We start from the raw sequence: 15,847 nt of genomic DNA, 5'->3' as shown, positions 1-15,847 counted from the left end.
AATATTCAAACATGTTGAATGTGGCCGCATGTCATAAGGTGGTCCAATTTAGCAAACAGGGTAAAAATTGCCCCAAAAAATATTTTTTGATATATCATTCTGTAAATAATGAAAAAGTTTTAAGTCTCAAATACCTTTTTTCCCCCTTAAAATGACTAATTAACAGCTAATTATTACATCATAGATGTCAATGTAAATTTGAATTTTGAAATGCGATTTCTCAAATTGGACCTGCTGCACATAAAATGGTGTCAAAAGTTAATGCCACATTGGATCACCCTAGTAGTTTTGCAGTTTAATCTTTTAACATCGATAAATAAATCTGTAACAAAAATCAAATAATCATCTGTCATTGTATGCATATTAATTACAATAATTAATTAACAATATCTAATTTCACATTTTTGCCCCAAAAATGCCTGTCACTGTTTTATGCTTGGCAAAATGACTACATCATGGGTAGAAATGTTTGTTGAAATGATACACAACTTTTGTGCTAAAAATCAAGTTTAAAAATTAGATAATTAACCAAATTTCTTAATTGATTAGGTTGCAGATCAGAGCTGACACACACATGTATTTCATTCCTGCATATTTTAAAAATGTCAAATTTGATAACATTTAGTTGTTCCCTGCTTTTAAACTGCCAAGAAATGAGGCTGATGTCATATTACATATTATATTAAGTTGTTAATTAAGTTTGATTAACATTCTATCATTCACCGCATCCACCGGTCCTGCCAACCATTACTTCAAAATCAATGTGCTATAGTTTTTATTCCTGATATTGTATTGATCTAATTTATAGTAATATATTTAGCCTAAAGTTCTAGCTTCAAAATGAGATCTTACTCAATATATTTGGTCAAGATGATGTGATGTACAACAATTTATCCATGGCACCGTGTGGAAAATTGTTCATCCGCCACCCTCTTTGCATACCCAACTTATGAAATGTGACCGTATATGCTTTCTGATTATTAGCAAAAATATGAATACACATATTATGGAAAAAAAGCATGAGAACACAACTCTATTAAAGTGATGAACAATATTTGCAGCTTTGATTCCCCCCTTCTGCAAGTTCCTCTTCAATCAAAACCATAGACTGTACAGAAACCACAGAGATAGTCTTCCACTAGTGTGAAAATGCAATAAAAGACAAAAATAACTAAAGATCAATAATAAAAAGCCCTAACAAGCACCACTGATTACATAACATCAGTAACTTATTGATTTTCAGCAGCCGAGTGTGACCACATACCCTTCCACCAGATAAAGTACACCATTAGGCAGAGCAATATCCATTCTTGTGTAGTTCAGTGGTATATTGTCAATGATTGTTGGGAAATGAAGATGTATGCCACTATGCCTGCATGTATGAATCAAATCATATTATTTAAGTTGGTTTGAAGAATGAATTATGAAATATATATTTCCTCTTCCAGCAGGTGGAAATAATGTAATGTTCTGTTCCACAGCCCTAGTAGGCTAGCATACCCCCATTACACCAATGCTAGAACTCCATGCAGTTCTTGCTGCATCAAAGAAAAATAGCCATGGTGCATTAGGACTGCTATGTACAGCGTACTGAGAACGTAGCGAAAACGGCAATTGACATGGCATAGTCTTCATGATCTCCTGAGACCCATTTTCCGCTTTGGAATTGGTCACGGATAAATTAATTAGGGAAGGATTTTCGTTGTGCATGTATTTCTTTCCGAGTTCAGAAATGTGTCTCATTTTACATGTACCTCTAAAGTCACCCAAACGCAAGGCGATGTTGGACAAGTTGCTCAAAAAAATCACAAAATTTCTTAACCTGGAAATGATCCCTGAATAGATCAATTGAATACAATGATATTGATTCCCCATCATACTTTGAACTGACGGCTTCTCTCAATTCAAACGATTCATGTTTGAATCCTATTTTTTATTTTGTTTTGTCTCGCTCAGTTTTACTGAAATGAAATTGTGAACGAATTTAGCACCAAAAATTGCCTTTTTGATTATTATTTATTTATAGCATTACTGTCCTTCCTACTATTCCTTTATTCTAGTCTATAATCTCTCTCAAGTCAGACTTTCCCGTTTTGTTGCATCTGTCTATGGTTAGCAAGCTCTTCAAGATTATTTGCAGCCTGAATTACCATTAAATTCTAATTTGCACATGAGTGATGATAACAATTTCAATTGCAATACCTATATCAATTCACAATCAACTTTACAACAAATTCAATTCACAAACTAGTAACATCAATAACAATAATAATTACAATTCAATAACAAGTGGAATGCCTCTGGCCGTCTCACCTGCATCACGCGATTCAATATAGCAGCAGTGCTGATTTTTAAAACTACTATAACTCGCACAAGATGTTCAGTGATACTTGGTTACTCTTATTTCCACGTTTTATGAACTAGACCAATACACTTATAGAGATATGATGGCAATTCAACAAATACCCCCAACGTGGCCAAAGTTCTTTGACCTTACATGACCTTTGACCTTGATCATGTGACCTGAAACTCGCACAGGATGTTCAGTGATACTTGATTACTATTATGTCCAAGTTTTATGAACTAGACCAACACACTTTCAAATTTATGGCTGTAATTCAACAAATACCCCAATTTGGCCAAAGTTCATTGACCCTAAATGACCTTTGACCTTGATCATGTGACCTGAAACTTGCACAGGATGTTCAGTAATACTTGATTACTATTATGTCCAAGTTTCATGAATCAGATCCATAAACTTTTAAAGTTATGATGGTAATTCAACAGATACCCCCAATTCGGCCAAAGTTCATTGACCCTAAATGACCTTTGACCTTGGTCATGTGACGTGAAACTCATGCAGGATGTTCAGTGATACTTGATTAACCTTATGTATAAGTTTCATGAACTAGGTCCATATATTTTCTAAGTTATGATGACATTTCAAAAACTTAACCTTAGGTTAAGATTTTGATGTTGATTCCCCCAACATGGTCTAAGTTCATTGACCCTAAATGACCTTTGACCTTGGTCATGTGACATGAAACTCAGGCAGGATGTTTAGTAATACTTGATTAACCTTATGGCCAAGTTTCATGAACTAGGTCCATATACTTTCTAAGTTATGCTGTCATTTCAAAAACTTAACCTCAGGTTAAGATTTGGTGTTGACGCCGCCGCCGCCGTCGCCGTCGCCGCCGCCGTCGCCGTCGGAAAAGCGGCGCCTATAGTCTCACTCTGCTATGCAGGTGAGACAAAAATTATAATACCCCAACCCCCCCCCCCCCCTCAAAAATCACTGCAGGCCAATACTACAATTAATTGATCTGTCTATATGTAACAGTACCTTAATATTAAAAGGACAAGTCCACCCTAACAAAAAGTCGATTTGAACAAAAAGAGAAAAATCCAATGAGCATAGCACTGAAAATTTCATCAAAATCGGATGTAAAATAAGAAAGTTATGATATTTTAAAGTTTCGCTTAATTTCACAAAACAGTTATATACACATCCTTGTCGATATGCAAATGAAGAGACTGATGACATCATCCACTCAGTATTTCTTTTGTATTTTATTACATGAAATACTGAATATTCTTATTTTCACCTCATTGTCAAGTGAAACAGAGATTAATTCCTCCCTAAACATGTGGAATTAACATTATTTTAATACTACATGGGTCAATCAAGTTGGCCCTTGTAAAATCTGTAAAAAATGAAAAATGGTATAATTCAGACAATAAAAACAAAAGAAATAGTGAGTGAGTGACATCATCGACTCTCTCATTTTCATGTCACTACGTTGTGCATATAACTGTTTTATGAAAAATAAGCGAAACTTTAAAATGCCATAACTTTCTTATTTTACATCCGATTATGATCAAATTTTCAGCATTATGCTAGTTTGATTTTTCTCTATTTATTCAAATGAACATTCTCCTGGGATGGACTTGACAATGCAATACAATGCAATGCAGGACTTTGCTCAGTGCAACCACATTGCCTGTGGAGAATCTACGGATCTACATGTATGCAACATACAATACATATTTAAAAAAAATCAAAAAATCTTTGAAATATCACTTTTGTAACTAACTCCCCCCCAAAAAAAAAAAAATCAAAAAGTTTTATACAGTTTCATACAGTTAAGATTTTTCTTATTTTTAATGCTATAATTAACTTTGGTATCAATTTTTCTTATTCACCAGAGCACTATAAATGTTTTATTTTGAGCACATTTTTGTGTGGGCCCTCTACTGATGGGAAGTGAAGTTGGTCTGAATTGTCCCCAACAATATCTCTTTTTTACTGAGAAAAAAAAATATCAAAAGAATTCAATTTACTTTAGAGCCACGTTACATGTATTGTATATGGAGAAAAGCTTTAAATGGAAACTGACAGTGTAAAAAGAAATCAAGCATTTATCCCCATGAACAAGTAAAAATACATATATACTATAAAGCCAAACATTGCCAATTTCACCACATAGGGAGTCCTAAGTACTACGTAACAGAGAACAATATCATAACCTTGTATATTGGATGAGTGCTTCATTCATGACACATACTGTACAGCTGCATACACAAATTAAGCATACATCAACCATCAATCTAAAACAAATTTTAAAGAAGGTTACAAAGATAATACTACATGTACCTGTAGAAATAGAATACCGATAAGAAAAGAAGATAATGTAATAATGTACAAAGAAACTATTAAGAAACAACAATGAAGAGAACAAGGGCTTCTTCTTGTAAGAATAGTAATGTAAAAGACATACTGCTGCCTGCTGAAAAGAACAGTGACTTTATTCATTTGTAGTTTTATTTATACAGGGTGGCATTGTCAGTTTCAAAACTGCTTTCCACAACGGCCCTGTCATAAAATACAATTTATTATAATTAATATAATTGAATCAGTAATATTTACATAATCAATAGCACACATTAAATATTCACTTATATACATATCTACATGTATATACATGTATGGTACCATACCCAAAAGAATTGAAAAAGACTAACAAAACAATATATACATTGAAAATCTAAGCAAGAATCAATTAGTTTCAAAATAAACGAAATCCTCAAAAACAAACCCAATAAACAATATTGAAAAAAAGTAAGCAAATCATATGAAGTTTGTCTTAATCCAATAATTAAAATGAAATGAATATCATACTATCACACATTTTTGTTAAACTAGGCTTTAAAATGACTACCTTCATATATTTTTATTGTTTTATCTGATATACGGAAAATCATTTTCCGTGTCATACAGTAGATGATTCATATTGATAAATTCAAAATGCTAAAATTTAACAGTGTTTGTTTTTACTTTTCTTCATAATGTCAAATAAATCATTCTTATGTTGTTTGTAATTGTAAGCATCACTGACATTTTTCCTCAAAGAAAAGAAAAATGAAATATAAATCTGTGAATTTGAAAAATATATAGATTTGGGCAAACTAATAAAAACAAGTGGAGCACCTCTGGCAATCTCACCTGCATTACATGATTAAATATAGCAGCAGTGATGACTGAAAACTACTATAAAATAATTATTCACAAAAAATACCATTCATATATAATGATAAAATACTACATTCATTGACCCTAAAATAAATTTGACCTTGATCATGTGACCTTACACTTGTCAGTGATACTTGATTACCCTTATGTCCACAATTCATAAACTACATGTATATCCATAAACTTTGAAAGTTATGACAGCAATTTAATAATTACCTCCAACATGGCCAAAGTTAATTGACCTTAAATGACCTTTGATCTTGGTCATGTGACCTGAAACTTGCACAGGATGTTCAGCGATACTTGATTACTCTTATGCCCAAGTTTCACGAACTAGGTCCATATACTTTCTAACTTATGATGACATTTCAAAAACTTCACCTTAGTTTAAGATTTCGATATTGACTCCCCAACATGGTCTAAGTTCATTTGACCCTAAATTACCTTTGACCTTAGTCATGTGACCTGAAACTCAGGCAGAATGCTCAGTAATACTTGATATTTTCAAGTTTCATGAACTAGGTCTAAGCATCTAACCTTTGAGTGAAAATCATCATTTGAGAAGCCTTGGTGATGATGAAAGAAATTCAAATTGATTGTGTTGTCAACTCAAGAACATATGTCAATCCCTAGACCAAAAGCTTCGGTCTCTGTTATGTTGGTTGTTCCGCTGAACTCCGTTGGCTCCACTCACCAAATACAGAGACCGAAGTTCTAGCTCGATCTGTACAGGGACTCAATGGCCATGTGTTTATATATTAAGTTCGGAAAAACAGAGAAGTGAAGTTGCACAACAGCCGAAGTAAGTCACTGTTTTTTCCCCCTTTTAAGTTTATTTTTCCCCGTTTTGGTGCATTTCAGGCCAAAACAGAAAAATAATCTCTATTTTGGTACATTTCTTTTTATACATGTATATTTTTATGAAATAAAGACAAAAATTGATGAGCCCCGTTGGGGGCATTTTGCATTGTTAACCCCCTAATGGTGGCTGCACGATAGCGAGCCGTCTGTGTACGAGGAGAAATTTTAAAAATGTTAAAAAACTCCTCGAAACAGACGGCTGCCAGCTGTCTAGTCAATCCCCTGCTCTCCTCCAACTTCTAATGGCCATCATCAGCATATTTTCGTACAGTTCTGATTGATTCCGATAATTCTTTCACTAATTTACTCCTCTTACATGCAACGTTCTCGCCAGGTTCACTCTGACGCTTGGCGCACGGGGGGAGGGTTCGGGAGGGGGATGTCCCCCCTCCCGCGCAAAGCGCGGTAGCTATCGAAAATATCAATATCGACGAGCTTAGATTGCTGCTAAATGCACCACATTTTATGTCTATTTAATGCTTCTCCGGCCACATAGCCGTAACGTTTGCTCGAATTGCGATTGAAGCAGAAAGGCAATTACTGATAACTAAATAAGTCAATCTCATTTTATACTTACAGTTTACAGATTATTCACATCGATAAATTAACTCCATACTTTACAATGTTCAGATCGATATCGCTACATCCTTAGAAAGTGCGATTTATTTTGTGAATGCGTGTTGTTTCTTATGTCAATGACCGACTGCATCTACGGACCGCATGCGTAGCACTTTGAGCTTGCGCTGCGTCACGCCCTTACTAAATCCAAAGATTGTTCCGACTTTATACCTCGGTCACATTTGTTCTACGGCGGCCGTACGGCGAGTCGAAAACAGCCGTTTTTTAAACATTTTTTGTACCAGCTGAATATAGGTGGTTTGAATAAAAATGAATAAAACGGCTGTTTTCGACTCGCCGTAGAGCAAATGTGACCGAGCTGTTATTTGGAAGCCTCGGAAGTTTTCTTCCGAGGCTTCCAAATAATGGGCATCGGTATTCATGAGACGGGGTCCCCAACTTATATAATTTGCATGGTTTTTTGTTTGGTTTATTCGATACTCACTGAAACTATAACTCTCATAAGACTTCTGTTGAAGATGTTTATACTAATAATTTTCGATCGAGATTCTTTTATCACTGTCAGTTATTGCTGTGTTCATTTGTATTGTCCGTTACTCACCTATAAAATAATGAATGTGCTGTGTTCATCACGAGCGTGAGAAACATTTTTAGTCATTCATAATAATACTTTAATATTACGATTTTGTTGTTCTTAATTGCGATTTAAAATGTTTTGAAAGTATAGGTTAATTGACAGGAAATAAGATTTCTATTTTTACGTAATACATTATGTAGGCCTACAAATACACCATGTGTGAAAGAGAGAGGAAGAGGGGTGGGGTTGTAGGATGGTCGAAGGGAGAGAGCGATAGGGGGTCGTGGCGTGGGGATGTTGAGATCGTGTGTGTGGGATTGGTGAAGAAGTCAATATTCGAAGCGAATACATTTTTATAGACGTGTCTATACTTCTACCGATGATGACGGCTGAATAATCTTTCTTTACATGTATATTTTGGTGAATTTAAAAAATATTTTCTTGCACCATGAGTGGGATGATCGAGGTACGTGATTCAATAAATTGCATCACAATATCACTATAGGTGTAGTTTGAAATTCACGAACAGTTTATTAAAAATGAATAAAAGAGAAAGATCTTCTTAATTTTATAGCCCCCATCCAGCGTAAACACCATGAAGAGTATTTGAGGTCACGAAATCAGCTGATTCGCACTCAAACAACAGGTTAACATGTCACACACGCGGGACACATTCCAAGGGCGGGAATTCGGGGAAACCCGATTTCAAGCACAATGATTGGCTCAACCCAGAAAGTGAATACTAATTAGATCACGTGCCATCGGCTTTGGGGCGTCTCGTTCACATTCCAAATCATTTCATAAATATCATCCACTCGCAGTATAATTAGGTTAACGACGTTGTGAAGATATAATTCATATATTTAAAGCACAATTCCGATATAAAACATAAAGACATAAGTGAACTTGAAAAATTCATCCAACGATGAAATTATACTAGCAACTCATGTGGGCGTGAACAAACGATATACATTTCCGATATCCTCTAAAACGTTCACACATATCAACTTCAATAATTCGTACTTGAAACGAATATCTGTGAATGAATTGCCAATTCCACTTTGTTGAATGTGTACTTCTATCGAAATCTATTGAATCACGTACCCCTCCCGACCCAAGGTGGATTTCCAATCGCCATATAAGATTATGCAGCCACAATCACAGTATAGACACATCGATAAATGAATATCAATTTCATTCGCAACGAACAATCCCCTCCCCACAAAGTCACAAACATCCCATCATTTTCATCTACATTGCCCACGGTCACCCCGCATTATTCTCTCTTTCTCCTTTACACAAATTAATTTCAAATAATATTTTATTTCAAATCGTAGTTAAGCAATTGTACAACAAATTCATAAAGCATTCACTGTGATGACTAAAAACATTTCTCAGGCCTGTGACATTATTTAATTGGCAGGCAAAGAGTAATAAAGAACAATACAAATGAAAATACACTGTACGTATAACTCACATTAAAAAATGAGTCGTAATGATAAAAATTTGAATAATATTAAAAAAGATTATTAATTATGAAAATGAGAAGATTCAATGAATATGTGAAAAAAATCAAATTAAATTAGTTTTGGATCCCATCTAATTTTGGAAGACTCGGATCCCCGGATCAAGGATTTTGATGCCATGTGCGATTTGTATTATGAATGTGACCGTTGCGAGCGCAAGTACAGTGCAGTGGCACAGAACTTGGTAGACACGCCGTCGCGAAATTAATCAACAGTTTCAAAAGATCGATGTAGAGATCAAGACTTTGGAAATAATGGAGTAAAATCGGAATTTAAATGTGAATAAATCATTTTGCTGTAAGTAAATGAGTTGGACATTATATCAATCCATTCCATTGGCTTTGTCATTATTAACGTGATAATTTTCTCAATTCGCTCTACGGCAGTGTCATCAGAAAAGCATTCAAATGAATTCATGTAGTCGATGTAGCTAAGTGGGACGAGATGAAATTAAATTTCGATCGAATTTTGATAGTAACTTTGACACACTTTATTTTTGACAAAATAAATGAAATTCGTAATAATCTAAATTACATTGCCCAAGCCAGTAACCCACGATACCCCTCTCCCCTCACTTGTTTTTGAGCGCATTTACTACCATTTGAAAGACGTAAATAATGTGAGCAATGCGATACGCAAATGCGAGGTAAACATCTTCGCGCTTCCCACAAAAGAGATTGGGCCTCGAGTCGAGGTCGTATCATATAAGTAGTAGTGAGTGAGTTAAAGAAATCCCGGGAAGAAATCGTGGACAAAATAATCGACAAGTTTATTTTAGGATCTGAAAAGCATGCAGATTGTTTTTTATATATATATTATTCAGTTTTTGTGTAGATCTAGGCCTACTTTACAGTTGTCGGCCACGGTTGTCGGGGAAGTTCACGGTTGGCGGATTTATTTTCAGGGTTGGCGGCGCCCGCCAACCGTGACGCGTGGTCGCGAGAACGTTGCTTACATGTACTCTTTGGTTTAGCAAGAGCGTTATTTCAGTATGGTAAGGTCTCCAAAGTATGTGCAGTGACCCTTATCTGCGTGATTCTTATTTTTAAAAGACACGCAACAACCACAAATTTCAAACCTGCAATACATCTTAGACAAATATTCATAAAAAAATCTTACTCAAACTGGTAAAATATATTGAATTTCAGGCATTTCATGTTACAGCCTCAAAATGCATCCTTTCTCATCAAAATCTCAGAATTGTGTGTACTTACAGTAAATTTGTGCGCAGACATGGGGCACCAGCTTTCAGCTTTCATATGTAATTTCTTCTCAATTTCGTTTTAATTCATTTCCAAATGGCATAAATGTGGTAGATGAAAGAAATTGATTTTCTTAAACCGATATGACACAGGTCATAATTCCTAATGCTCATGATGCTTGGCTGGATTTCATTTTTGTTGTTACTTATTGTTTTTTTTTGCACTAAGTCAAAGACCTTTAATCTTTCATTTAAACAATCTAAGAAATTATTCTCGCCAACATTTAATATTTATTACAACCGCTGTGTTGGCTCAGTTGGTAGAGCTATAGAGCATCTGTCTCATGACCGGGGAGGTCAGGAGTTCAAACCCCAGCCGCCGGGCCCACAATCAAATGGGCAAAGCAAATTTTCGGAGTATTTCATTTCACGTCTATTTCGAACAATAAAATATGGATTTTCATCATTTTCATTAATTACAAACAATGACATATTTGTTGTTGTTTTTGGGGCGAATGCAATTTCGCACCTGCCGACTTCAAGCAAATTTCCCCAGCAGAAATCATTTGTGAATGTCATAAGCAGGTTTCTTAATCCCATTTCAAGGTCAATATTCCACTGCTTTTCAAAAAATTGTGATCAGGAACGGCTGAATTTTGGCATCAATCTCAATGTCATAGTTCAAATTTTAAGTCAAACATTGCTTTGCTGTAATTTCGATGTGGACTGAAATTATATAAGTAGCAACCAAAATCATGCGAACATGCGGTGAACAAACGGGTGAGCTTTCGCAGGCAAATCTTTTGGTCGCTAACTTCATCAGTCCAGATCAAAATTGCAGCGAAGCGAAGCAGTGGGCACATTGTTTATTATTGACCTGGAAATGTGACTGAGAATTGCACCCGGGCACGGGCACTCAGTATATAATGCATTGCATGGTGGGTATGTGCCGCGGAGGAGACCCCAATTTTTACACTCAAATTTCCGTTCCACGGCATAGCATTTTTGTCTTATTGAGAAAAAGAACAAATAAAGCCGCTCCAAAGCATAGCATTTTCTTCTAGTTCTATTCGAGAAAAAAGAAGAAAGAAATCCACTCCAATTCCAAAGCTTCGCATATTTTTCGTTACGCCCGCATTGATCTGCTAGTGCTACAAATAGTACAATGAGCTTCAATTTTGGTTAAAAGCGGCCGCAGAGCGCTGTCCGACCATAGCCTCTGCAATTGCAATGACATTTTGATAACAATTTCTGGTGGTGGGGAAATTTGCTTGAATTTTATCAGCTGGTACGAAACTGCATTCGCGCCTTGTTTTTTGGGACAGTCGCGTGCCTCCAATGACCAAGTTTGCCTTTTTGGCCTAGCTCAAGACTGGGTGACAGGTGCAGGGCCAGGCCAGACCAGGAAAGGATGGTCGGTCGGGCAGCGTCGGACCACAGAGTGGCACAGACACGCCGTCACCATTCAACCGTCAACGATCACTCCGATCCGCGTAGGCCCTGTATCGGGAGCCCAAGGCAAGGGCCATTCTCACTGATCACTCTCGTCTCAGCTCACTCACCTTATCGCTGCTCAAGTCAGGATCATCTTGACATAATCTGCATAGAAATGACTTGGGATCTCTGCAAAGCGTCGTCCTCGTTGTCAAGAAATATGTTCCACCAACATTTAGACGGATCCACTTCGCTTTAACAGAACAATGTCCATGATCAAAGCTGTGCTCAAATCCGTTAACCATTCCATTTTCTTTGGTCTCCATTGTGTGTGCACCATTGGACTCTTTCCCATTCGTCGCCATTTTACGTGAATTATCGGAACTTTAAAGAACACGCCCTCAACAGGTTATAAGAGAAAAAGTTGATCACGCATCACTTGTCACGCAGTACTTGGATGCCGCATCAAGAAATGATGATGATCCTCACTACAAGCATGGATGCTACAAGTAAATCAAGCGCGGGCTGATTTCTAAATACTCTGAAAAAGGATGTTTAAAGGGGAATCCAACCAAGAAGTTTATTTTTTTTGAAAGATGGGAACTAAAAATTCGAACAAACAATAATAAATATAAGAAAAGTATCAAACATTAATTTTGTAATTAAATTAACTGCATTGATGATGATAATGAATTAAGTTTTGAAATATGAATGCCTGCTCATTTTTGTGCCCGCTCTTCAACTTTGTCGCCCGGCTCTAACTTTTTTTCTTTTTTCCTCGCTTTTTTCTCACTTTGGCCTGTAACTTGGCTGGGGACTTCCAAAGAAGAATGAGGTGCAGGTTTTTTTTTTTTACTTTTGGTAAATTGGGGACTGAAGCCCCCACAAAATCGCTCGAATCCCCCCCCCCCCCAAAAAAAAAAGGAAAATCGACCAAGAAGAAAAAATAGATATATACGTAGGCCCGATTAATGTAGTATTACATTCATGTCAAGTGCTCTAAGATCAAAGTTTCGAGTATAGAAAGTCAATAATCTACTGCAATTAACCTCGACCTATATACTTCACCCACCACGAATGTATACAATAGGCCTCTGCCGTCCCTGTCTGTGCTTTGTCAAAAGCGCTCCAAATTTTTTCGTCATTCTTTAGGATTTTTTTTTTGGGGGGGGGGAGGGGAAAGACTGCTTTGTCGCGCTATACATGTATAATCCCTGATTGAGGCTAAACATATTTAAAACATACTTTCGAGTCAGGAGTGCCCATCCATGTTTCTCGCCATGATGGCGAGAGGGGGTAAGACAATGGCCAAAATCTTCGACGTGCTCTGCGCGCCATATTTTGCACGTGAAGCACTGTAAAAGCACACCGACAAATTTGTAATTTTGTATGTTTAACAGTATTTTTATGTCAAGTTTGATGGTTTGATAGTGCTTTCAGATGTTTTTTAAAATATATTTTTGCAATGGATTCATTTTGTCAAAATAATTTGGCAGGGCAAATCGATATATGTTTGCCGCATCCCCATTAATTAATTGCAATTAATATTTTCATGGCGACCGGCGCGCGCCCCATGCACCCCGCCCCACAATAGAGATTTGCAGATTTAACTCTATTAATTCTCTATAGTCTATTGTGTAAACTATTGTGTTATAAATTCAGGGCAGTGATGGGTCGTATTCTTCTGCAGCCTTTGAGTATCCCATTTAACGTTGTTGCAGATTGGTACATTTATTTGGAATTAAGTTAAAAAAACTCGCGGGTTCAAAAAGTGCTCCAAATGTTATGGTTTCACTTCAAAAAAATTCTCCCCGATCACCACATTCCCTCGTAATATTTCAAAGGGGTATCATATTGCCCCAATTTGGTCGGACACAGTCACTCGTGTTGCATTTTACCCGATATTTTTTTACAGTGCAGGCACTGATGCATAATATAGATGAAAAATTCTCAAGCATTTGAAAATTTGATTATTTATTTTTGTTTTGCATAATAAAAGGACAATTCACGCAAACTGGGTCAATTTATTGATCTAAAAATGAAAGGGTGCATTGTTGGACGATTAAAACAAGAATGATAAAATTTAAACGGACCGGGGATACGATTTCCCTGGCAATACGTGCCTGATTTGGAAAGAAAAAAAAGCTTTTGTGAGAACTTGATCGACCCGATTAGGGTTTTCACTTTTCATGTAATAAGTAAGCAAAAGAACAGTGCCTCATGGTAGGGCTTATGTCAAGAATTAGGAGAATAAGAGCTAATTCTCTTCTGTCAAGGCAATTTCCTTAGTTTTTTAAACAATGGCGTCACTGCACTGCATGCCCCAATTTCATTCATGAAAGATTATCATTTAAAAATGATATAGTGAATACCTGAAAACCCTATACAATTTTTTTTTTCATGTATGCCCAACATGATATCACACACCAAGCAAAACAAACAATACATAGATTATTATCAAGAATCGACACTAGTATTACGAACCAATAAATGAATGCAAACAGCAAATCATATTATTTTGCTCCCCGGCCAACAAGAAAGTACTATTACACACGTACAGTAGGATGGGGGTCGGGTGTCCGGACACTTTATATTTTTGAAGCCTTCTCTTTTGTCTTTGGATTACACTAAAAATATGAATTCAATAGTTGTAATCATCTTCTATTTTGTTCTCTATAATATTTCTTAACAATTTGTACGAAAAATTGATGAAACTTCGCTTGTAATTTTTTCCAAATGACTTTCTAAAATTGATCGTCCGGACACACAACAACTGATTGATTGATTTTATTTGGCAAGTCATGCCATAACAGATATACAGTCGCATTAAAACAACAGGCTTGCACAGGATGACCCACGAAAGCTCGAAAGCTTATTTCCAGTGTGGTCCTCGACATACAGAAAATTAAATTATACTATTTACATATTAAAAAAATGAAGATAAAAAAATCAGAATTTACTATTACCAATAAATAAGATATTTAGATAATATATACAAGAATATAACGAAGAAGAAGAAGAAAAGAAGGAGGAGGAATAGAAGAAGAAAGGGGAGGAGGGGGAGAAGGAGGAGAAGGAGACGGAAGAAAAGGATGAGGAAGAAAAATAATAAGAAGAACAACAGCAAAAACGGCGACAACAATAACAACACGAAGAGGAGAATAGAAGGAAGAGATAAAAGAAATAAAAAGAATATATAGAAGAAAGGACATATCGAAGCTTCAGTCAAACTATGTAAAATAAATAATAATACCTGGCAGAGAAGAGAAAAGAACGTGGTCAGTATTCAGGCTAAATCAATCGTATAACATATCATTTGCATCTTCTCTTTGACTCTCAAGTGAAAGATATTCTTTCAATTTCCTCTTAAAATGCAAAAAGTTTCCTATTTCCTTTATATCATTGGGAAGGGAATTCCAATGTTTTATAGCATTGTAATAAAAGGAGTTACCAATACTACCTACCCTTTCTGGTAAGCAAAAGTTGAAATGGCTGTTTCTTGTTTTATAGTTATGTATTTCGGTAACTATAGATTAAAGTTTGATCCAATGTAATGATTCGATCTATTGTGATAGATTTTATGTACGTGGTGCAAAATAAGCTGTTTTGATCTTTTGTTGACTTCAAGAAAACCTGCTCCAGAGAGTTCGGTGTAGCCAACATGGGTTCTGGGACCAGAACAGTTAATGAATCTAACCATTTTATTCTGTATAATTTTCAACTTCTTTTTATCGAGTTCGCTAATGCCACTAAACCAAGCAGGGTTAGCATAGTCAAATAAACTCTGAATAAGAGCAAAACAGAGAATACGCCTTGCTTTTTGATCCATATACAACTTTGATACCTGTACAGAAATTTCAAACGGGCATTCGCCTTTATCACGATTGATTCTACTATTTAAAGATGAAAACGAAAGGGAGCTAGTCAACTCAATGCCTAAATACTTTCCAGATTCTTTCCTCTGAATTATCTTATTATTGTACATATGATACTTCAAATTTAAATGAAGTTTTATAATTAATTCTAGAACAAAACAGAATGCTCTCAGTTTTGCCTAAGTGTAACGATAATCTATTATCAGTCATCCAATCGACACATGTAGACAGCTGTTCGCTAAGTTTTTCCTCAACAAATTT

The sequence above is a fragment of the Lytechinus pictus genome, chromosome 10 (assembly GCF_037042905.1).
Source record: "Lytechinus pictus isolate F3 Inbred chromosome 10, Lp3.0, whole genome shotgun sequence".
NCBI classification, from domain to species: Eukaryota; Metazoa; Echinodermata; class Echinoidea; order Temnopleuroida; family Toxopneustidae; genus Lytechinus; species Lytechinus pictus.
The sequence above is the reverse complement of the archived record's forward strand: the minus strand, read 5'-3'. Positions refer to the sequence as shown.